This window comes from Pleurodeles waltl, chromosome 12 (genome assembly GCF_031143425.1).
Source record: "Pleurodeles waltl isolate 20211129_DDA chromosome 12, aPleWal1.hap1.20221129, whole genome shotgun sequence".
Taxonomy (NCBI): Eukaryota; Metazoa; Chordata; class Amphibia; order Caudata; family Salamandridae; genus Pleurodeles; species Pleurodeles waltl.
The window spans coordinates 118350242-118375329 of NC_090451.1; the positions used below are offsets into that span (position 1 = coordinate 118350242).

General features: G+C 43.7%; 4 non-coding genes across 4 annotated transcripts; all 4 read left to right on the plus strand.

Moving 5' to 3' along the window:
• The first annotated feature begins 12693 nt into the window (after positions 1–12693).
• Positions 12694–12767, plus strand: TRNAI-AAU (transfer RNA isoleucine (anticodon AAU)). Its single transcript has one exon. It is a non-coding gene; the product is annotated as a tRNA-Ile (tRNA).
• A 3589-nt stretch (positions 12768–16356) lies between these two features.
• Positions 16357–16430, plus strand: TRNAI-AAU (transfer RNA isoleucine (anticodon AAU)). The gene has a single exon. It is a non-coding gene; the product is annotated as a tRNA-Ile (tRNA).
• A 3591-nt stretch (positions 16431–20021) lies between these two features.
• TRNAI-AAU (transfer RNA isoleucine (anticodon AAU)) lies at positions 20022–20095 on the plus strand. The gene has a single exon. It is a non-coding gene; the product is annotated as a tRNA-Ile (tRNA).
• Positions 20096–23685: 3590 nt separating this feature from the next.
• TRNAI-AAU (transfer RNA isoleucine (anticodon AAU)) lies at positions 23686–23759 on the plus strand. Its single transcript has one exon. It is a non-coding gene; the product is annotated as a tRNA-Ile (tRNA).
• The last annotated feature ends 1329 nt before the right edge of the window (positions 23760–25088 follow it).

The following is a 25088-nucleotide window of genomic DNA, read 5'->3' on the forward strand; positions in this document are numbered from 1 at the left end:
AAGGAAGAGGAAAGACCCTTTGCTAGCAGTCCAGACTTCTCAACCTCCAAAGCGATAGAGTGAGTTGGAGCAAGAAGGTCAGGGACGACGTTCTGAGAAGAGACACACTTGAGCAGTACCCAAGGAGGTAGAAGAGCCAGGGGTTCAGAAGAGGAAACCATGACATCTCTGGCCAATCAGGGCCAACAAGAATCAAGTTCCCTCCCCCCTGCTGAGACTTGAAGAGAACTATCTGGATCAATAAAAAGGGGGGGAATGTATAAAGGAGACTTCTCAGCCACTTTATCACCTATACGTCCACTACCTAGGCTCCTTGTTCCGGAAAACTGGATCAGAATCGACAAAGATGAGCATTGTCCTTGTTTGAAAAGATATCCAGAAAGGGTTTCACAAACTCTCGGCATATCTCTCAAATTTAACGACCTGGATAACGTCAACTCCAGCAAATTTGGAAACCTCCAGCTGTCTGCCATCACATTGTCGGTGCCCTTGATGTGTACTGCCGACGTATGCAACAGGTTGATCTCTGCCCAATAGCCCAATTGTTCTGCTATTGCATTGAGGGATTTTGAATGCATGCTTCACTGCTGGTTAATGTAAAAGACCGCTACCTTATTCTCTGTCTTTACTAGCACATTTCTCTGAGACAGATGATGATGGGAAAACTTCAAAGCCCTGAAGCTTACCATCAACTCCATCTACTTCCATGACCTCCGACTCTCTAGGAAAGACCACCTGAATCGACAGGATAAGTCCAACGCAGTAGCTCTCCAGCCAGGTTTGCTGGCATCTGTTGCGAGGAATTCAGGAGGATCCAGGTGTAATAGTGTCCACTTAGACCAGTGGTCTTCAAACTCTTTAATGCCACATCCACCCAAAGGGAAAAAAAAACATTGGTGCGTCCCCTCTGAATTTTCCAGAATTCTTCTATCAAATTGACACTGTTTAAATATGTCTAGACCTATTTAAACATGGCAGTTAAGTTTTGTTACTGTTTTAAAAATGCAATCAAATACATGACCCCAAATATACTATTCTGGTCAGGCAGGCCTTACTAACCAATTGTAGCGTCATGCTCTGCTGAGTAAACTGATCTCACGGCAGTGAGGAATGCACAGGCCGGGTGGTGCCCGGCGCACGAAAGCGTGCCTTCTTGTGTTGTACGTCTCTTTGCGCAAATGCAAACTCAAATTTCCTGCACTGTGGTCGGCAGGAGAGACATGGGAAGGTGCAGTAGGGAAGGCTTGAGCAACAAACCGTTGGCTATGTTTTGTTGTTACTTTGTTGACATGAGCTAGAGTAATTTAAAGCAGAAGGAACGGCCAGACCTAAAAACAACTCTCTTACCTCCAACGCCGAATAACCAATATAATTAGAATATCTCAAAAGCAGCTGGCTTGTAAACTTAATGAGCAAGCAAGCCGATGCATTTTGGGTTTTGTTGTAAAAGAATAGAAATCCTATCCATCCTTTCCTTTTCTTCCGGCAACAACCAATGTTACAAAGATATCACAGCACACAGTGACATTGACTGAAAGAAGAGGCGCTGAGGCTGGCGTGCAGCACTCAACAGCTCTTGTTATTGCAATCCAGACAGGGGACGGAAGGAGAAAAGTATAAAGGAATTGCGATAGTGAGACCGACTCTTCTGTGTATCTGCATGTCATGGAAAAAGGAGAACTCTGCCATTCATGGCATGTTAGCTCAGTTGGTTAGAGCGTGGTGCTAATAATGCCAAGGTCGTGGGTTCGATCCCCGTAAGGGCCAAGATAAATTTTTTCTCTCAAGTAAACTCTTTTTTTTCTCATTTAATCAAACGCTTGTAAATCCATACACTCTGTTGCTCCAGTACACGTTCACTTTCCATTAGTCCTTCTTTTGCCACTTCTGACCAAAGCTCAAGCCGGCAGCGCCAGTAGAACAACAGAAGTGCAAGAGATTGTCTCTCCAAGATGGAGTCACTGGCTCAGACTATGTCACGTGAGAGGTGGAGGGAGACCAAGAGCTGATTATTAGATGCGTGGGGATAAGAGGAACATAACTCAGGTGAACAGATTCTGGATAGTCATGCTATAGCTAGGATCAGCAACGTTACAGGGGAAAGGATAGGAAAATAATTAAGTAACAGAAGTATAGAAGTGGCTACAAGGGGGCGTGTCTCTTAACAGGGCCGAAAGATACACTGAAGGCGAAGGTGAAGTGAAAGAAGAAAGAAAGATCAAAGGAAATCAACAGTGATTGAGAGAAAACTCACAAAGGCAAATTGAGCAAAAGACAGGACCTGGGGAGTTAGACTACTTCAATGCAAATTTACGCCGCAGATGAGCATGACAACTGACCCTTGTCCAGTGGTGCTGAAACAATTTTCAGTGTGGGGGTGCTGCCATCAAAGGGCTTCTGAAAATCCAGGAATCATACAAAGAACAAGTCCTGCAGAATGAGCCACGCACATTCAGAAAGAGTGGTGATGCGTTGGTTACTTATTGGTAATCTTCATTAGCCTTAGTCCATTGCGTCCTTGTGACAGTCATTACAAAGTAAAGTGATGTCACCCTCCAAGAGGAAGAAAGAACAGGAGGATTCCTAAATGCTAGCGCCATGCACCCAACCTTGGTGCCAAGCCCTTGCCAAAGGACTGATGGGAAGGTGGGCAGGATGTAATGTTTGTGACAAGGACAAGATGGACTTAGGGTAATGCAGAGTTCAAAACATTGGTACTCAAATGCAAAACAGAAAATTTATTAAGCGATAATGCTTGACAAATGTATGCCCTGAGGCCCAAGTAACCACCCTAGGAATTTCCTAGATTGTTACTCACTGGAATTCAACCCAGGAGGTGGCCATTCCTCTCGTAGACCATCCCTGACCTGGAAGATTTTCTAAAAAGCTTTGCAAAGCCAGAAAAATTGACAACTTAATCCACCTACTCAGGGTCATAAAAGTCACCTTCTTGTCTTTTCCAGGCTGTCCAAAAGTCACAAACAAGGAGTCGGTTTTCCTGAACTGCAGAGGCCTGGTGACATAAATGAAAAGAGCTCTTTAAACATCAAGTGTATTCAACAAATGTTCCTCCGGAGAGGAAGGAGAGGGAATGAAAGAAGGAAGAATTATTTCCTAAGATCTATCAAAAATAGACTTAACCTTTGCAGCAAAGGTAGGACTAGGCCTTAAAGTTACCCCATCTTCCAAAGTATCAAATGAAGAGAGGACAGCATTTTAAGGCTCCCAGCTCCCCAATTGTTCTCAGCAAGGTGATAGCAAATAGGAAAATAACTTTATAGGAGACAATCTTTAATTGTACAGTATCCAGATCCTCAAAGAGATAAAATTGCAAAGCCTATAAAAGAGTAGGAAGATTCTGAGTTGGAGAAAAGGGATTTTTCATTGTTCTTACCATTGACAAAAGATCATAACAGTCTAGACACCAAAGAGTGTAACATCGATGAAAGTTCAGAAAAGTCCTTAAAAGCCTTTATCGCAAACCAATGAGCTTTCAGAGTGGAAAGAGATTCAAGTGAAACCCATTCAGAAGAAAATGCAAAATAGCAGACAAACTACAGGTAGGTGCCAAAAGATCATGAGCAGAACATCACGTCTGAAAGGACTTTCAGTTCTTTGAGTAAGACTTCGAAGTAGAAGGCCTGCTGGAATGCTGAATTAACTCCACTAAGGAAGAGGAAAGACCCTTTGCTAGCAGTCCAGACTTCTCAACCTCCAAAGCGATAGAGTGAGTTGGAGCAAGAAGGTCAGGGACGACGTTCTGAGAAGAGACACACTTGAGCAGTACCCAAGGAGGTAGAAGAGCCAGGGGTTCAGAAGAGGAAACCATGACATCTCTGGCCAATCAGGGCCAACAAGAATCAAGTTCCCTCCCCCCTGCTGAGACTTGAAGAGAACTATCTGGATCAATAAAAAGGGGGGGAATGTATAAAGGAGACTTCTCAGCCACTTTATCACCTATACGTCCACTACCTAGGCTCCTTGTTCCGGAAAACTGGATCAGAATCGACAAAGATGAGCATTGTCCTTGTTTGAAAAGATATCCAGAAAGGGTTTCACAAACTCTCGGCATATCTCTCAAATTTAACGACCTGGATAACGTCAACTCCAGCAAATTTGGAAACCTCCAGCTGTCTGCCATCACATTGTCGGTGCCCTTGATGTGTACTGCCGACGTATGCAACAGGTTGATCTCTGCCCAATAGCCCAATTGTTCTGCTATTGCATTGAGGGATTTTGAATGCATGCTTCACTGCTGGTTAATGTAAAAGACCGCTACCTTATTCTCTGTCTTTACTAGCACATTTCTCTGAGACAGATGATGATGGGAAAACTTCAAAGCCCTGAAGCTTACCATCAACTCCATCTACTTCCATGACCTCCGACTCTCTAGGAAAGACCACCTGAATCGACAGGATAAGTCCAACGCAGTAGCTCTCCAGCCAGGTTTGCTGGCATCTGTTGCGAGGAATTCAGGAGGATCCAGGTGTAATAGTGTCCACTTAGACCAGTGGTCTTCAAACTCTTTAATGCCACATCCACCCAAAGGGAAAAAAAAACATTGGTGCGTCCCCTCTGAATTTTCCAGAATTCTTCTATCAAATTGACACTGTTTAAATATGTCTAGACCTATTTAAACATGGCAGTTAAGTTTTGTTACTGTTTTAAAAATGCAATCAAATACATGACCCCAAATATACTATTCTGGTCAGGCAGGCCTTACTAACCAATTGTAGCGTCATGCTCTGCTGAGTAAACTGATCTCACGGCAGTGAGGAATGCACAGGCCGGGTGGTGCCCGGCGCACGAAAGCGTGCCTTCTTGTGTTGTACGTCTCTTTGCGCAAATGCAAACTCAAATTTCCTGCACTGTGGTCGGCAGGAGAGACATGGGAAGGTGCAGTAGGGAAGGCTTGAGCAACAAACCGTTGGCTATGTTTTGTTGTTACTTTGTTGACATGAGCTAGAGTAATTTAAAGCAGAAGGAACGGCCAGACCTAAAAACAACTCTCTTACCTCCAACGCCGAATAACCAATATAATTAGAATATCTCAAAAGCAGCTGGCTTGTAAACTTAATGAGCAAGCAAGCCGATGCATTTTGGGTTTTGTTGTAAAAGAATAGAAATCCTATCCATCCTTTCCTTTTCTTCCGGCAACAACCAATGTTACAAAGATATCACAGCACACAGTGACATTGACTGAAAGAAGAGGCGCTGAGGCTGGCGTGCAGCACTCAACAGCTCTTGTTATTGCAATCCAGACAGGGGACGGAAGGAGAAAAGTATAAAGGAATTGCGATAGTGAGACCGACTCTTCTGTGTATCTGCATGTCATGGAAAAAGGAGAACTCTGCCATTCATGGCATGTTAGCTCAGTTGGTTAGAGCGTGGTGCTAATAATGCCAAGGTCGTGGGTTCGATCCCCGTAAGGGCCAAGATAAATTTTTTCTCTCAAGTAAACTCTTTTTTTTCTCATTTAATCAAACGCTTGTAAATCCATACACTCTGTTGCTCCAGTACACGTTCACTTTCCATTAGTCCTTCTTTTGCCACTTCTGACCAAAGCTCAAGCCGGCAGCGCCAGTAGAACAACAGAAGTGCAAGAGATTGTCTCTCCAAGATGGAGTCACTGGCTCAGACTATGTCACGTGAGAGGTGGAGGGAGACCAAGAGCTGATTATTAGATGCGTGGGGATAAGAGGAACATAACTCAGGTGAACAGATTCTGGATAGTCATGCTATAGCTAGGATCAGCAACGTTACAGGGGAAAGGATAGGAAAATAATTAAGTAACAGAAGTATAGAAGTGGCTACAAGGGGGCGTGTCTCTTAACAGGGCCGAAAGATACACTGAAGGCGAAGGTGAAGTGAAAGAAGAAAGAAAGATCAAAGGAAATCAACAGTGATTGAGAGAAAACTCACAAAGGCAAATTGAGCAAAAGACAGGACCTGGGGAGTTAGACTACTTCAATGCAAATTTACGCCGCAGATGAGCATGACAACTGACCCTTGTCCAGTGGTGCTGAAACAATTTTCAGTGTGGGGGTGCTGCCATCAAAGGGCTTCTGAAAATCCAGGAATCATACAAAGAACAAGTCCTGCAGAATGAGCCACGCACATTCAGAAAGAGTGGTGATGCGTTGGTTACTTATTGGTAATCTTCATTAGCCTTAGTCCATTGCGTCCTTGTGACAGTCATTACAAAGTAAAGTGATGTCACCCTCCAAGAGGAAGAAAGAACAGGAGGATTCTTAAATGCTAGCGCCATGCACCCAACCTGGGTGCCAAGCCCTTGCCAAAGGACTGATGGGAAGGTGGGCAGGATGTAATGTTTGTGACAAGGACAAGATGGACTTAGGGTAATGCAGAGTTCAAAACATTGGTACTCAAATGCAAAACAGAAAATTTATTAAGCGATAATGCTTGACAAATGTATGCCCTGAGGCCCAAGTAACCACCCTAGGAATTTCCTAGATTGTTACTCACTGGAATTCAACCCAGGAGGTGGCCATTCCTCTCGTAGACCATCCCTGACCTGGAAGATTTTCTAAAAAGCCTTGCAAAGCCAGAAAAATTGACAACTTAATCCACCTACTCAGAGTCATAAAAGTCACCTTCTTGTCTTTTCCAGGCTGTCCAAAAGTCACAAACAAGGAGTCGGTTTTCCTGAACTGCAGAGGCCTGGTGACATAAATGAAAAGAGCTCTTTAAACATCAAGTGTATTCAACAAATGTTCCTCCGGAGAGGAAGGAGAGGGAATGAAAGAAGGAAGAATTATTTCCTAAGATCTATCAAAAATAGACTTAACCTTTGCAGCAAAGGTAGGGCTAGGCCTTAAAGTTACCCCATCTTCCAAAGTATCAAATGAAGAGAGGACAGCATTTTAAGGCTCCCAGCTCCCCAATTGTTCTCAGCAAGGTGATAGCAAATAGGAAAATAACTTTATAGGAGACAATCTTTAATTGTACAGTATCCAGATCCTCAAAGAGATAAAATTGCAAAGCCTATAAAAGAGTAGGAAGATTCTGAGTTGGAGAAAAGGGATTTTTCATTGTTCTTACCATTGACAAAAGATCATAACAGTCTAGACACCAACGAGTGTAACATCGATGAAAGTTCAGAAAAGTCCCTAAAAGCCTTTATCGCAAACCAATGAGCTTTCAGAGTGGAAAGAGATTCAAGTGAAACCCATTCAGAAGAAAATGCAAAATAGCAGACAAATACAGGTAGGTGCCAAAAGATCATGAGCAGAACATCACGTCTGAAAGGACTTCCAGTTCTTTGAGTAAGACTTCGAAGTAGAAGGCCTGCTGGAATGCTGAATTAACTCCACTAAGGAAGAGGAAAGACCCTTTGCTAGCAGTCCAGACTTCTCAACCTCCAAAGCGATAGAGTGAGTTGGAGCAAGAAGGTCAGGGACGACGTTCTGAGAAGAGACACACTTGAGCAGTACCCAAGGAGGTAGAAGAGCCAGGGGTTCAGAAGAGGAAACCATGACATCTCTGGCCAATCAGGGCCAACAAGAATCAAGTTCCCTCCCCCCTGCTGAGACTTGAAGAGAACTATCTGGATCAATAAAAAGGGGGGGGAATGTATAAAGGAGACTTCTCAGCCACTTTATCACCAATACGTCCACTACCTAGGCTCCTTGTTCCGGAAACCTGGATCAGAATCGACAAAGATGAGCATTGTCCTTGTTTGAAAAGAGATCCAGAAAGGGTTTCACAAACTCTCGGCATATCTCTCAAAACAACGACCTGGATAACGTCAACTCCAGCAAATTTGGAAACCTCCAGCTGTCTGCCATCACATTGTCGGTGCCCTTGATGTGTACTGCCGACGTATGCAACAGGTTGATCTCTGCCCAATAGCCCAATTGTTCTGCTATTGCATTGAGGGATTTTGAATGCATGCTTCACTGCTGGTTAATGTATAAGACCGCTACCTTATTCTCTGTCTTTACTAGCACATTTCTCTGAGACAGATGATGATGGGAAAACTTCAAAGCCCTGAAGCTTACCATCAACTTCATCTACTTCCATGACCTCCGACTCTCTAGGAAAGACCACCTGAATCGACAGGATCAGTCCAACGCAGTAGCTCTCCAGCCAGGTTTGCTGCCATCTGTTGCGAGGAATTCAGGAGGATCCAGGTGTATTAGTGTCCACTTAGACCAGTGGTCTTCAAACTCTTTAATGCCACATCCACCCAAAGGGATAAAAAAACATTGGTGCCTCCCCTCTGAATTTTCCAGAATTCTTCTATCAAATTGACACTGTTTAAATATGTCTAGACCTATTTAAACATTGCAGTTAAGTTCTGTTACTGTTTTAAAAATGCAATCAAATACATGACCCCAAATGTACTATTCTGGTCAGGCAGGCCTTACTAACCAATTGTAGCGTCATGCTCTGCTGAGTAAACTGATCTCACGGCAGTGAGGAATGCACAGGCCGGGTGGTGCCCGGGGCACGAAAGCGCGCCTTCTTGTGTTGTACGTCTCTTTGCGCAAATGCAAACTCAAATTTCCTGCACTGTGGTCGACAGGAGAGACATGGGAAGGTGCAGTAGGGAAGGATTGAGCAACAAACCGTTGGCTATGTTTTGTTGTTACTTTGTTGACATGAGCTAGAGTAATTTAAAGCAGAAGGAACGGCCAGACCTAAAAACAACTCTCTTACCTCCAACGCCGAATAACCACTATAATTAGAATATCTCAAAAGCAGCTGGCTTGTAAACTTAATGAGCAAGCAAGCCGATGCATTTTGGGTTTTGTTGTAAAAGAATACAAATCCTATCCATCCTTTCCTTTTCTTCCGGCAACAACCAATGTTACAAATATATCACAGCACACAGTGACATTGACTGAAAGAAGAGGCGCTGAGGCTGGCGTGCAGCACTCAACAGCTCTTGTTATTGCAATCCAGACAGGGGACGGAAGGAGAAAAGTATAAAGGAATTGCGATAGTGAGACCGACTCTTCTGTGTATCTGCATGTCATGGAAATGGATAACTCTGTCATTCATGGCTGGTTAGCTCAGTTGGTTAGAGCGTGATGCTAATAACGCCAAGGTCGTGGGTTCGATCCCCGTAAGGGCCACGATAAGTTTTTTCTCTCAAGTAAACTCTTTTTTTTCTCATTTAATCAAACGCTTGTAAATCCATACACTCTGTTGCTCCAGTACACGTTCACTTTCCATTAGTCCTTCTTTTGCCACTTCTGACCAAAGCTCAAGCCGGCAGCGCCAGTAGAACAACAGAAGTGCAAGTGATTGTCTCTCCAAGATGGAGTCACTGGCTCAGACTATGTCACGTGAGAGGTGGATGGAGACCAAGAGCTGATTATTAGATGTGTGGGGATAAGAGGAACATAACTCAGGTGAACAGATTCTGGATAGTCATGCTATAGCTAGGATCAGCAACGTTACAGGGGAAAGGATAGGAAAATAATTAAGTGACAGAAGTATAGAAGTGGCTACAAGGGGGCGTGTCTCTTAACAGGGCCGAAAGATACACTGAAGGCGAAGGTGAAGTGAAAGAAGAAAGAAAGATCAAAGGAAATCAACAGTGATTAAGAGAAAACTCACAAAGGCAAATTGAGCAAAAGACAAGACCTGGGGAGTTAGACTACTTCAATGCAAATTTACGCCGCAGATGAGCATGACAACTGACCCTTGTCCAGTGGTGCTGAAACAATTTTCAGTGTGGGGGTGCTGCCATCAAAGGGCTTCTGAAAATCCAGGAATCATACAAAGAACAAGTCCTGCAGAATGAGCCACGCACATTCAGAAAGAGTGGTGATGCGTTGGTTACTTATTGGTAATCTTCATTAGCCTTAGTCCATTGCGTCCTTGTGACAGTCATTACAAAGTAAAGTGATGTCACCCTCCAAGAGGAAGAAAGAACAGGAGGATTCTTAAATGCTAGCGCCATGCACCCAACCTGGGTGCCAAGTCCTTGCCAAAGGACTGATGGGAAGGTGGGCAGGATGTAATGTTTGTGACAAGGACAAGATGGACTTAGGGTAATGCAGAGTTCAAAACATTGGTACTCAAATGCAAAACAGAAAATTTATTAAGCGATAATGCTTGACAAATGTATGCCCTGAGGCCCAAGTAACCACCCTAGGAATTTCCTAGATTGTTACTCACTGGAATTCAACCCAGGAGGTGGCCATTCCTCTCGTAGACCATCCCTGACCTGGAAGATTTTCTAAAAAGCCTTGCAAAGCCAGAAAAATTGACAACTTAATCCACCTACTCAGAGTCATAAAAGTCACCTTCTTGTCTTTTCCAGGCTGTCCAAAAGTCACAAACAAGGAGTCGGTTTTCCTGAACTGCAGAGGCCTGGTGACATAAATGAAAAGAGCTCTTTAAACATCAAGTGTATTCAACAAATGTTCCTCCGGAGAGGAAGGAGAGGGAATGAAAGAAGGAAGAATTATTTCCTAAGATCTATCAAAAATAGACTTAACCTTTGCAGCAAAGGTAGGGCTAGGCCTTAAAGTTACCCCATCTTCCAAAGTATCAAATGAAGAGAGGACAGCATTTTAAGGCTCCCAGCTCCCCAATTGTTCTCAGCAAGGCGATAGCAAATAGGAAAATAACTTTATAGGAGACAATCTTCAATTGTACTGTATCCAGACCTTCAAAGAGATAAAATTGCAAAGCCTATAAAAGAGTAGGAAGATTCTGAGTTGGAGAAAAGGGATTTTTCATTGTTCTTACCATTGACAAAAGATCATAACAGTCTAGACACCAAAGAGTGTAACATCGATGAAAGTTCAGAAAAGTCCCTAAAAGCCTTTATCTCAAACCAATGAGCTTTCAGAGTGGAAAGAGATTCAAGTGAAACCCATTCAGAAGAAAATGCAAAATAGCAGACAAAGTACAGGTAGGTGCCAAAAGATCATGAGCAGAATATCACGTCTGAAAGGACTTCCAGTTCTTTGAGTAAGACTTCGAAGTAGAAGGCCTGCTGGAGTGCTGAAATAACTCCACTAAGGAAGAGGAAAGACCCTTTGCTGGCAGTCCAGACTTCTCAACCTCCAAAGCGATAGAGTGAGTTGGAGCAAGAAGGTCAGGGACGACGTTCTGAGAAGAGACACACTTGAGCAGTACCCAAGGAGGTAGAAGAGCCAGGGGTTCAGAAGAGGAAACCATGACATCTCTGGCCAATCAGGGCCAACAAGAATCAAGTTCCCTCCCCCTGCTGAGACTTGAAGAGAACCATCTGGATCAATAAAAAGGGGGGGAGTGTATAAAGGAGACTTCTCAGCCACTTTATCACCAATACGTCCACTACCTAGGCTCCTTGTTCCGGAAAACTGGATCAGAATCGACAAAGATGAGCATTGTCCTTGTTTGAAAAGAGATCCAGAAAGGGTTTCACAAACTCTCGGCATATCTCTCAAAACAAAGACCTGGATAACGTCAACTCCAGCAAATTTGGAAACCTCCAGCTGTCTACCATCACATTGTCGGTGCCCTTGATGTGTACTGCCGACGTATGCAACAGGTTGATCTCTGCCCAATAGCCCAATTGTTCTGCTATTGCATTGAGGGATTTTGAGTCCATGCTTCACTGCTGGTTAATGTAAAAGACCGCTACCTTATTCTCTGTCTTTACTAGCACATTTTTCTGAGACAGATGATGATGGGAAAACTTCAAAGCCCTGAAGCTTACCATCAACTTCATCTACTTCCATGACCTCCGACTCTCTAGGAAAGACCACTTGAAACGACAGGATCAGTCCAACACAGTAGCTCTCCAGCCAGGTTTGCTGGCATCTGTTGCGAGGAATTCAGGAGGATCCAGGTGTATTAGTTTCCACTTAGACCAGTGGTCTTCAAACTCTTTAATGCCACATCCACCCAAAGGGAAAAAAAAACATTGGTGCCTCCCCTCTGAATTTTCCAGAATTCTTCTTTCAAATTGACACTGTTCAAATATGTCTAGACCTATTTAAACATTGCAGTTAAGTTCTGTTACTGTTTTAAAAAAGCAATCAAATACATGATCCCAAATATACTATTCTGGTCAGGCAGGCCTTACTAACCAATTGCAGCGTCATGCTCTGCTGAGTAAACTGATCTCACGGCAGTGAGAAATGCACAGGCCGGGTGGTGCCCGGCGCACGAAAGCGCGCCTTCTTTGTTGTACGTCTCTTTGCGCAAATGCAAACTCAAATTTCCTGCACTGTGGTCGGCAGGAGAGACATGGGAAGGTGCAGTAGGGAAGGCTTGAGCAACAAACCGTTGGCTATGTTTTGTTGTTACTTTGTTGACATGAGCTAGAGTAATTTAAAGCAGAAGGAACGGCCAGACGTAAAAACAACTCTCTTACCTCCAACGCCGAATAACTACTATAATTAGAATATCTCAAAAGCAGCTGGCCTTGTAAACTTAATGAGTAAGCAAGCCGATGCATTTTGGGTTTTGTTGTAAAAGAATACAAATCCTATCCATCCTTTCCTTTTCTTCCGGCAACAACCAATGTTACAAAGATATCACAGCACACAGTGACATTGACTGAAAGAAGAGGCACTGAGGCTGGCGTGCAGCACTCAACAGCTCTTGTTATTGCAATCCAGACAGGGGACGGAGGGAGAAAAGTATGAAGGAATTGCGATAGTGAGACCGACTCTTCTGTGTATCTGCATGTCATGGAAAAAGGATAACTCTGTCATTCATGGCTGGTTAGCTCAGTTGGTTAGAGCGTGGTGCTAATAACGCCAAGGTCGCGGGTTCGATCCCCGTACGGGCCAAGTTAAGTTTTTTCTCTCAAGTAAACTCTTTTTTTCTCATTTAATCAAACGCTTGTAAATCCATACACTCTGTTGCTCCAGTACACGTTCACTTTCCATTAGTCCTTCTTTTGCCACTTCTGACCAAAGCTCAAGCCGGCAGCGCCAGTAGAACCACAGAAGTGCAAGAGATTGTCTCTCCAAGATGGAGTCACTGGCTCAGACTATGTCAAGTGAGAGGTGGAGGGAGACCAAGAGCTGATTATTAGATGCGTGGGGATAAGAGGAACATAACTCAGGTGAACAGATTCTGGATAGTCATGCTATAGCTAGGATCAGCAACGTTACAGGGGAAAGGATAGGAAAATAATTAAGTGACAGAAGTATAGAAGTGGCTACAAGGGGGCGTGTCTCTTAACAGGGCCGAAAGATACACTGAAGGCGAAGGTGAAGTGAAAGAAGAAAGAAAGATCAAAGGAAATCAACAGTGATTGAGAGAAAACTCACAAAGGCGAATTGAGCAAAAGACAGGACCTGGGGAGTTAGACTACTTCAATGAAAATTGACGCCGCAGATGAGCATGACAACTGACCTTTGTCCAGTGGTGCTGAAACAATTTTCAGTGTGGGGGTGCTGCCATCAAAGGGCTTCTGAAAATCCAGGAATCATACAAAGAACAAGTCCTGCAGAATGAGCCACGCACATTCAGAAAGAGTGGTGATGCGTTGGTTACTTATTGGTAATCTTCATTAGCCTTAGTCCATTGCGTCCTTGTGACAGTCATTACAAAGTAAAGTGATGTCACCCTCCAAGAGGAAGAAAGAACAGGAGGATTCTTAAATGCTAGCGCCATGCACCCAACCTGGGTGCCAAGTCCTTGCTAAAGGACTGATGGGAAGGTGGGCAGGATGTAATGTTTGTGACAAGGACAAGATGGACTTAGGGTAATGCAGAGTTCAAAACATTGGTACTCAAATGCAAAACAGAAAATGTATTAAGCGATAATGCTTGACCAATGTATGCCCTGAGGCCCAAGTAACCACCCTAGGAATTTCCTAGATTGTTACTCACTGGAATTCAACCCAGGAGGTGGCCATTCCTCTCGTAGACCATCCCTGACCTGGAAGATTTTCTAAAAAGCCTTGCAAAGCCAGAAAAATTGAAAACTTAATCCACCTACTCAGAGTCATAAAAGTCACCTTCTTGTCTTTTCCAGGCTGTCCAAAAGTCACAAACAAGGAGTCGGTTTTCCTGAACTGCAGAGGCCTGGTGACATAAATGAAAAGAGCTCTTTAAACATCAAGTGTATTCAACAAATGTTCCTCCGGAGAGGAAGGAGAGGGAATGAAAGAAGGAAGAATTATTTCCTAAGATCTATCAAAAATAGACTTAACCTTTGCAGCAAAGGTAGGGCTAGGCCTTAAAGTTACCCCATCTTCCAAAGTATCAAATGAAGAGAGGACAGCATTTTAAGGCACCCAGCTCCCCAATTGTTCTCAGCAAGGCGATAGCAAATAGGAAAATAACTTTATAGGAGACAATCTTCAATTGTACTGTATCCAGACCTTCAAAGAGATAAAATTGCAAAGCCTATAAAAGAGTAGGAAGATTCTGAGTTGGAGAAAAGGGATTTTTCATTGTTCTTACCATTGACAAAAGATCATAACAGTCTAGACACCAAAGAGTGTAACATCAATGAAAGTTCAGAAAAGTCCCTAAAAGCCTTTATCTCAAACCAATGAGCTTTCAGAGTGGAAAGAGATTCAAGTGAAACCCATTCAGAAGAAAATGCAAAATAGCAGACAAAGTACAGGTAGGTGCCAAAAGATCATGAGCAGAATATCACGTCTGAAAGGACTTCCAGTTCTTTGAGTAAGACTTCGAAGTAGAAGGCCTGCTGGAGTGCTGAAATAACTCCACTAAGGAAGAGGAAAGACCCTTTGCTGGCAGTCCAGACTTCTCAACCTCCAAAGCGATAGAGTGAGTTGGAGCAAGAAGGTCAGGGACGACGTTCTGAGAAGAGACACACTTGAGCAGTACCCAAGGAGGTAGAAGAGCCAGGGGTTCAGAAGAGGAAACCATGACATCTCTGGCCAATCAGGGCCAACAAGAATCAAGTTCCCTCCCCCTGCTGAGACTTGAAGAGAACCATCTGGATCAATAAAAAGGGGGGGAGTGTATAAAGGAGACTTCTCAGCCACTTTATCACCAATACGTCCACTACCTAGGCTCCTTGTTCCGGAAAACTGGATCAGAATCGACAAAGATGAGCATTGTCCTTGTTTGAAAAGAGATCCAGAAAGGGTTTCACAAACTCTCGGCATATCTCTCAAAACAAAGACCTGGATAACGTCAACTCCAGCAAATTTGGAAACCTCCAGCTGTCTACCATCACATTGTCGGTGCCCTTGATGTGTACTGCAACAGGTTGATCTCTGCCCAATAGCCCAATAGCCCAATTGTTCTGCTATTGCATTGAGGGATTTTGAGTCCATGCTTCACTGCTGGTTAATGTAAAAGACCGCTACCTTATTCTCTGTCTTTACTAGCACATTTTTCTGAGACAGATGATGATGGGAAAACTTCAAAGCCCTGAAGCTTACCATCAACTTCATCTACTTCCATGACCTCCGACTCTCTAGGAAAGACCACTTGAAACGACAGGATCAGTCCAACACAGTAGCTCTCCAGCCAGGTTTGCTGGCATCTGTTGCGAGGAATTCAGGAGGATCCAGGTGTATTAGTTTCCACTAAGACCAGTGGTCTTCAAACTCTTTAATGCCACATCCACCCAAAGGGAAAAAAAACCATTGGTGCCTCCCCTCTGAATTTTCCAGAATTCTTCTTTCAAATTGACACTGTTCAAATATGTCTAGACCTATTTAAACATTGCAGTTAAGTTATGTTACTGTTTTAAAAAAGCAATCAAATACATGATCCCAAATATACTATTCTGGTCAGGCAGGCCTTACTAACCAATTGCAGCGTCATGCTCTGCTGAGTAAACTGATCTCACGGCAGTGAGGAATGCACAGGCCGGGTGGTGCCCGGCGCACGAAAGAGCGCCTTCTTTGTTGTACGTCTCTTTGCGCAAATGCAAACTCAAATTTCCTGCACTGTGGTCGGCAGGAGAGACATGGGAAGGTGCAGTAGGGAAGGCTTGAGCAACAAACCGTTGGCTATGTTTTGTTGTTACTTTGTTGACATGAGCTAGAGTAATTTAAAGCAGAAGGAACGGCCAGACGTAAAAACAACTCTCTTACCTCCAACGCCGAATAACTACTATAATTAGAATATCTCAAAAGCAGCTGGCCTTGTAAACTTAATGAGCAAGCAAGCCGATGCATTTTGGGTTTTGTTGTAAAAGAATAGAAATCCTATCCATCCTTTCCTTTTCTTCCGGCAACAACCAATGTTACAAAGATATCACAGCACACAGTGACATTGACTGAAAGAAGAGGCACTGAGGCTGGCGTGCAGCACTCAACAGCTCTTGTTATTGCAATCCAGACAGGGGACGGAGGGAGAAAAGTATGAAGGAATTGCGATAGTGAGACCGACTCTTCTGTGTATCTGCATGTCATGGAAAAAGGATAACTCTGTCATTCATGGCCGGTTAGCTCAGTTGGTTAGAGCGTGGTGCTAATAACGCCAAGGTCGCGGGTTCGATCCCCGTACGGGCCAAGTTAAGTTTTTTCTCTCAAGTAAACTCTTTTTTTCTCATTTAATCAAACGCTTGTAAATCCATACACTCTGTTGCTCCAGTACACGTTCACTTTCCATTAGTCCTTCTTTTGCCACTTCTGACTAAAGCTCAAGCCGGCAGCGCCAGTAGAACAACAGAAGTGGAAGAGATTGTCTCTCCAAGATGGAGACACTGGCTCAGACTATGTCACGTGAGAGGTGGAGGGAGACCAAGAGCTGATTATTAGATGCGTGGGGATAAGAGGAACATAACTCAGGTGAACAAATTCTGGATAGTCATGCTATAGCTAGGATCAGCAACGTTACAGGGGAAAGGATAGGAAAATAATTAGGTGACAGAAGTATAGAAGTGGCTACAAGGGGGCGTGTCTCTTAACAGGGCCGAAAGATACACTGAAGGCGAAGGCGAAGTGAAAGAAGAAAGAAAGATCAAAGGAAATCAACAGTGATTGAGAGAAAACTCACAAAGGCAAATTGAGCAAAAGACAGGACCTGGGGAGTTAGACTACTTCAATGCAAATTTACGCCGCAGATGAGCATGACAACTGACCCTTGTCCAGTGGTGCTGAAACAATTTTCAGTGTGGGGGTGCTGCATCAAAGGGCTTCTGAAAATCCAGGAATCATACAAAGAACAAGTCCTGCAGAATGAGCCACGCACATTCAGAAAGAGTGGTGATGCGTTGGTTACTTATTGGTAATCTTCATTAGCCTTAGTCTATTGCGTCCTTGTGACAGTCATTACAAAGTAAAGTGATGTCACCCTCCAAGAGGAAGAAAGAACAGGAGGATTCTTAAATGCTAGCGCCATGCACCCAACCTGAGTGCCAAGTCCTTGCCAAAGGACTGATGGGAAGGTGGGCAGGATGTGATGTTTGTGACAAGGACAAGATGGACTTAGGGTAATGCAGAGTTCAAAACATTGGTACTCAAATGCAAAACAGAAAATTTATTAAGCGATAATGCTTGACAAATGTATGCCCTGAGGCCCAAGTAACCACCCTAGGAATTTCCTAGATTGTTACTCACTGGAATTCAACCCAGGAGGTGGCCATTCCTCTCGTAGACCATCCCTGACCTGGAAGATTTTCTAAAAAGCCTTGCAAAGCCAGAAAAATTGACAACTTAATCCACCTACTCAGAGTCATAAAAGTCACCTTCTTGTCTTTTCCAGGCTGTCCAAAAGTCACAAACAAGGAGTCGGTTTTCCTGAACTGCAGAGGCCTGGTGACATAAATGAAAAGAGCTCTTTAAACATCAAGTGTATTCAACAAATGTTCCTCCGGAGAGGAAGGAGAGGGAATGAAAGAAGAAAGAATTATTTCCTAAGATCTATCAAAAATAGACTTAACCTTTGCAGCAAAGGTAGTGCTAGGCCTTAAAGTTACCCTATCTTCCAAAGTATCAAATGAAGAGAGGACAGCATTTTAAGGCTCCCAGCTCCCCAATTGTTCTCAGCAAGGCGATAGCAAATAGGAAAATAACTTTATAGCAGACAATCTTTAATTGTACAGTATCCAGACCTTCAAAGAGATAAAATTGCAAAGCCTATAAAAGAGTAGGAAGATTCTGAGTTGGAGAAAGGGGATTTTTCATTGTTCTTACCATTGACAAAAGATCAGAACAGTGTAGACACCAAAGAGTGTAACATCGATGAAAGTTCAGAAAAGTCCCTAAAAGCCTTTATCTCAAACCAATGAGCTTTCAGAGTGGAAAGAGATTCAAGTGAAACCCATTCAGAAGAAAATGCAAAATAGCAGACAAACTACAGGTAGGTGCCAAAAGATCATGAGCAGAACATCACGTCTGAAAGGACTTCCAGTTCTTTGAGTAAGACTTCGAAGTAGAAGGCCTGCTGGAGTGCTGAAATAACTCCACTAAGGAAGAGGAAAGACCCTTTGCTGGCAGTCCAGACTTCTCAACCTCCAAAGCGATAGAGTGAGTTGGAGCAAGAAGGTCAGGGACGACGTTCTGAGAAGAGACACACTTGAGCAGTACCCAAGGAGGTAGAAGAGCCAGGGGTTCAGAAGAGGAAACCATGACATCTCTGGCCAATCAGGGCCAACAAGAATCAAGTTCCCTCCCCCTGCTGAGACTTGAAGAGAACCATCTGAATCAATAAAAAGGGGGGGAATGTATAAAGGAGACTTCTCAGCCACTTTATCACCAATACGTCCACTACCTAGGCTCCTTGTTCCGGAAACCTGGATCAGAATCGACAAAGATGAGCATTGTCCTTGTTTGAAAAGAGATCCAGAAAGGGTTTCAAAAACTCTCGGCATATCTCTCAAAACAACGACCTGGATAACGTCAACTCCAGCAAATTTGGAAACCTCCAGCTGTCTGCCATCACATTGTCGGTGCCCTTGATGTGTACTGCCGACGTATGCAACAGGTTGATCTCTGCCCAATAGCCCAATTGTTCTGCTATTGCATTGAGGGATTTTGAATGCATGCTTCACTGCTGGTTAATGTAAAAAACCGCTACCTTATTCTCTGTCTTTACTAGCACATTTTTCTGAGACAGATGATGATGGGAAAACTTCAAAGCCCTGAAGCTTGCCATCAACTCCATCTACTTCCATGACCTCCGACTCTCTAGGAAAGACCACTTGAAACGACAGGATCAGTCCAACACAGTAGCTCTCCAGCCAGGTTTGCTGGCATCTGTTGCGAGGAATTCAGGAGGATCCAGGTGTATTAGTTTCCACTTAGACCAGTGGTCTTCAAACTCTTTAATGCCACATCCACCCAAAGGGAAAAAAAACCATTGGTGCCTCCCCTCTGAATTTTCCAGAATAATTCTTTCAAATTGACACTGTTCAAATATGTCTAGACCTATTTAAACATTGCAGTTAAGTTCTGTTACTGTTTTAAAAAAGCAATCAAATACATGATCCCAAATATACTATTCTGGTCAGGCAGGCCTTACTAACCAATTGCAGCGTCATGCTCTGCTGAGTAAACTGATCTCACGGCAGTGAGGAATGCACAGGCCGGGTGGTGCCCGGCGCATGAAAGCGCGCCTTCTTGTGTTGTACGTCTCTTTGCGCAAATGCAAACTCAAATTTCCTGCACTGTGGTCGGCATGAGAGACATGGGAAGGTGCAGTAGGGAAGGCTTGAGCAACAAACCGTTGGCTATGTTTTGTTGTTACTTTGTTGACATGAGCTAGAGTAATTTAAAGCAGAAGGAACGGCCAGACCTAAAAACAACTCTCTTACCTCCAACGCCGAATAACTACTATAATTAGAATATCTCAAAAGCAGCTGGCCTTGTAAACTTAATGAGCAAGCAAGCCGATGCATTTTGGGTTTTGTTGTAAAAGAATACAAATCCTATCCATCCTTTCCTTTTCTTCCGGCAACAACCAATGTTACAAAGATATCACAGCACACAGTGACATTGACTGAAAGAAGAGGCACTGAGGCTGGCGTGTAGCACTCAACAGCTCTTGTTATTGCAATCCAGACAGGGGACGGAGGGAGAAAAGTATGAAGGAATTGTGATAGTGAGACCGACTCTTCTGAGTATCTGCATGTCATGGAAAAAGGATAACTCTGTCATTCATGGCTGGTTAGCTCAGTTGGTTAGAGCATGGTGCTAATAACGCCAAGGTCACGGGTTCGATCCCCGTACGGGCCAAGTTAAGTTTTTTCTCTCAAGTAAACTCTTTTTTTCTCATTTAATCAAACGCTTGTAAATCCATACACTCTGTTGCTCCAGTACACGTTCACTTTCCATTACTCCTTCTTTTGCCACTTCTGACCAAAGCTCAAGCCGGCAGCGCCAGTAGAACAACAGAAGTGCAAGAGATTGTCTCTCCAAGATGGAGACACTGGCTCAGACTATGTCACGTGAGAGGTGGAGGGAGACCAAGAGCTGATTATTAGATGCGTGGGGATAAGAGGAACATAACTCAGGTGAACAGATTCTGGATAGTCATGCTATAGCTAGGATCAGCAACGTTACAGGGGAAAGGATAGAAAATAATTAGGTGACAGAAGTATAGAAGTGGCTACAAGGGGGCGTGTCTCTTAACAGGGCCGAAAGATACACTGAAGGCGAAGGTGAAGTGAAAGAAGAAAGAAAGATCAAAGGAAATCAACAGTGATTGAGAGAAAACTCACAAAGGCAAATTGAGCAAAAGACAGGACCTGGGGAGTTAGAATACTTCAATGCAAATTTACGCCGCAGATGAGCATGACAACTGACCCTTGTCCAGTGGTGCTGAAACAATTTTCAGTGTGGGGGTGCTGCCATCAAAGGGCTTCTGAAAATCCAGGAATCATACAAAGAACAAGTCCTGCAGAATGAGCCACGCACACTCAGAAAGAGTGGTGATGCGTTGGTTACTTATTGGTAATCTTCATTAGCCTTAGTCCATTGCGTCCTTGTGACAGTCATTACAAAGTAAAGTGATGTCACCCTCCAAGAGGAAGAAAGAACAGGAGGATTCTTAAATGCTAGCGCCATGCACCCAACCTGGGTGCCAAGCCCTTGCCAAAGGACTGATGGGAAGGTGGGCAGGATGTAATGTTTGTGACAAGGACAAGATGGACTTAGGGTAATGCAGAGTTCAAAACATTGGTACTCAAATGCAAAACAGAAAATGTATTAAGTGATAATGCTTGACAAATGTATGCCCTGAGGCCCAAGTAACCACCCTAGGAATTTCCTAGATTGTTACTCACTGGAATTCAACCCAGGAGGTGGCCATTCCTCTCGTAGACCATCCCTGACCTGGAAGATTTTCTGAAAAGCCTTGCAAAGCCAGAAAAATTGACAACTTAATCCACCTACTCAGAGTCATAAAAGTCACCTTCTTGTCTTTTCCAGGCTGTCCAAAAGTCACAAACAAGGAGTTGGTTTTCCTGAACTGCAGAGGCCTGGTGACATAAATGAAAAGAGCTCTTTAAACATCAAGTGTATTCAACAAATGTTCCTCCGGAGAGGAAGGAGAGGGAATGAAAGAAGGAAGAATTATTTCCTAAGATCTATCAAAAATAGACTTAACCTTTGCAGCAAAGGTAGGGCTAGGCCTTAAAGTTACCCCATCTTCCAAAGTATCAAATGAAGAGAGGACAGCATTTTAAGGCTCCCAGCTCCCCAATTGTTCTCAGCAAGGCGATAGCAAATAGGAAAATAACTTTATAGGAGACAATCTTTAATTGTACAGTATCCAGACCTTCAAAGAGATAAAATTGCAAAGCCTATAAAAGAGTAAGAAGATTCTGAGTTGGAGAAAAGGGATTTTTCATTGTTCTTACCATTGACAAAAGATCAGAACAGTCTAGACACCAAACAGTGTAACATCGATGAAAGTTCAGAAAAGTCCCTAAAAGCCTTTATCTCAAACCAATGAGCTTTCAGAGTGGAAAGAGATTCAAGTGAAACCCATTCTGAAGAAAATGCAAAATAGCAGACAAACTACAGGTAGGTGACAAAAGATCATGAGCAGAACATCACGTCTGAAAGGACTTCCAGTTCTTTGAGTAAGACTTCGAAGTAGAAGGCCTGCTGGAGTGCTGAAATAACTCCACTAAGGAAGAGGAAAGACCCTTTGCTAGCAGTCCAGACTTCTCAACCTCCAAAGCGATAGAGTGAGTTGGAGCAAGAAGGTCAGGGACGACGTTCTGAGAAGAGACACACTTGAGCAGTACCCAAGGAGATAGAAGGGCCAGGGGTTCAGAAGAGGAAACCATGACATCTCTGGCCAATTAGGGCCAACAAGAATCAAGTTCCCTCCCCCCTGCTGAGACTTGAAGAGAACCATCTGGATCAATAAAAAGGGGGGGAATGTATAAAGGAGACTTCTCAGCCACTTTATCACCAATACGTCCACTACCTAGGCTCCTTGTTCCGGAAACCTGGATCAGAATCGACAAAGATGAGCATTGTCCTTGTTTGAAAAGAGATCCAGAAAGGGTTTCACAAACTCTCTGCATATCTCTCAAAACAACGACCTGGATAACGTCAACTCCAGCAAATTTGGAAACCTCCAGCTGTCTGCCATCACATTGTCGGTGCCCTTGATGTGTACTGCCGACGTATGCAACAGGTTGATCTCTGCCCAATAGCCCAATTGTTCTGCTATTGCATTGAGGGATTTTGAATGCATGCTTCACTGCTGGTTAATGTAAAAGACCGCTACCTTATTCTCTGTCTTTACTAGCACATTTTTCTGAGACAGATGATGATGGGAAAACTTCAAAGCCCTGAAGCTTACCATCAACTCCATCTACTTCCATGACCTCCGACTCTCTAGGAAAGACCACTTGAATCGACAGGATCAGTCCAACACAGAAGCTCTCCAGCCAGGTTTGCTGGCATCTGTTGCCAGGAATTCAGGAGGATCCAGGTGTATTAGTGTCCACTTAGACCAGTGGTCTTCAAACTCTTTAATGCCACATCCACCCAAAGGGAAAAAAAAACATTGGTGCCTCCCCTCTGAATTTTCCAGAATTCTTCTATCAAATTGACACTGTTTAAATATGTCTAGACCTATTTAAACATTGCAGTTAAGTTCTGTTACTGTTTTAAAAATGCAATCAAATACATGACCCCAAATATACTATTCTGGTCAGGCAGGCCTTACTAACCAATTGCAGCGTCATGCTCTGCTGAGTAAACTGATCTCACGGCAGTGAGGAATGCACAGGCCGGGTGGTGCCCGGCGCACGAAAGCGCGCCTTCTTGTGTTGTACGTCTCTTTGCGCAAATGCAAACTCAAATTTCCTGCACTGTGGTCGGCAGGAGAGACATGGGAAGGTGCAGTAGGGAAGGCTTGAGCAACAAACCGTTGGCTATGTTTTGTTGTTACTTTGTTGACATGAGCTAGAGTAATTTAAAGCAGAAGGAACGGCCAGACCTAAAAACAACTCTCTTACCTCCAACGCCGAATAACCACTATAATTAGAATATCTCAAAAGCAGCTGGCCTTGTAAACTTAATGAGCAAGCAAGCCGATGCATTTTGGGTTTTGTTGTAAAAGAATAGAAATCCTATCCATCCTTTCCTTTTCTTCCGGCAACAACCAATGTTACAAAGATATCACAGCACACAGTGACATTGACTGAAAGAAGAGGCACTGAGACTGGCGTGCAGCACTCAACAGCTCTTGTTATTGCAATCCAGACAGGGGACGGAGGGAGAAAAGTATGAAGGAATTGCGATAGTGAGACCGACTCTTCTGTGTATCTGCATGTCATGGAAAAAGGATAATTGTCATTCATGGCTGGTTAGCTCAGTTGGTTAGAGCGTGGTGCTAATAACGCCAAGGTCGCGGGTTCGATCCCCGTACGGGCCAAGTTACGTTTTTTCTCTCAAGTAAACTCTTTTTTTCTCATTTAATCAAACGCTTGTAAATCCATACACTCTGTTGCTCCAGTACACGTTCACTTTCCATTAGTCCTTCTTTTGCCACTTCTGACCAAAGCTCAAGCCGGCAGCGCCAGTAGAACAACAGAAGTGCAAGAGATTGTCTCTCCAAGATGGAGACTCTGGCTCAGACTATGTCACGTGAGAGGTGGAGGGAGACCAAGAGCTGATTATTAGATGCGTGGGGATAAGAGGAACATAACTCAGGTGAACAGATTCTGGATAGTCATGCTATAGCTAGGATCAGCAACGTTACAGGGGAAAGGATAGGAAAATAATTAGGTGACAGAAGTATAGAAGTGGCTACAAGGGGGCGTGTCTCTTAACAGGGCCGAAAGATACACTGAAGGCGAAGGTGAAGTGAAAGAAGAAAGAAAGATCAAAGGAAATCAACAGTGATTGAGAGAAAACTCACAAAGGCAAATTGAGCAAAAGACAGGACCTGGGGAGTTAGACTACTTCAATGCAAATTTACGCCGCAGATGAGCATGACAACTGACCCTTGTCCAGTGGTGCTGAAACAATTTTCAGTGTGGGGGTGCTGCATCAAAGGGCTTCTGAAAATCCAGGAATCATACAAAGAACAAGTCCTGCAGAATGAGCCACGCACATTCAGAAAGAGTGGTGATGCGTTGGTTACTTATTGGTAATCTTCATTAGCCTTAGTCTATTGCGTCCTTGTGACAGTCATTACAAAGTAAAGTGATGTCACCCTCCAAGAGGAAGAAAGAACAGGAGGATTCTTAAATGCTAGCGCCATGCACCCAACCTGAGTGCCAAGTCCTTGCCAAAGGACTGATGGGAAGGTGGGCAGGATGTGATGTTTGTGACAAGGACAAGATGGACTTAGGGTAATGCAGAGTTCAAAACATTGGTACTCAAATGCAAAACAGAAAATTTATTAAGCGATAATGCTTGACAAATGTATGCCCTGAGGCCCAAGTAACCACCCTAGGAATTTCCTAGATTGTTACTCACTGGAATTCAACCCAGGAGGTGGCCATTCCTCTCGTAGACCATCCCTGACCTGGAAGATTTTCTAAAAAGCCTTGCAAAGCCAGAAAAATTGACAACTTAATCCACCTACTCAGAGTCATAAAAGTCACCTTCTTGTCTTTTCCAGGCTGTCCAAAAGTCACAAACAAGGAGTCGGTTTTCCTGAACTGCAGAGGCCTGGTGACATAAATGAAAAGAGCTCTTTAAACATCAAGTGTATTCAACAAATGTTCCTCCGGAGAGGAAGGAGAGGGAATGAAAG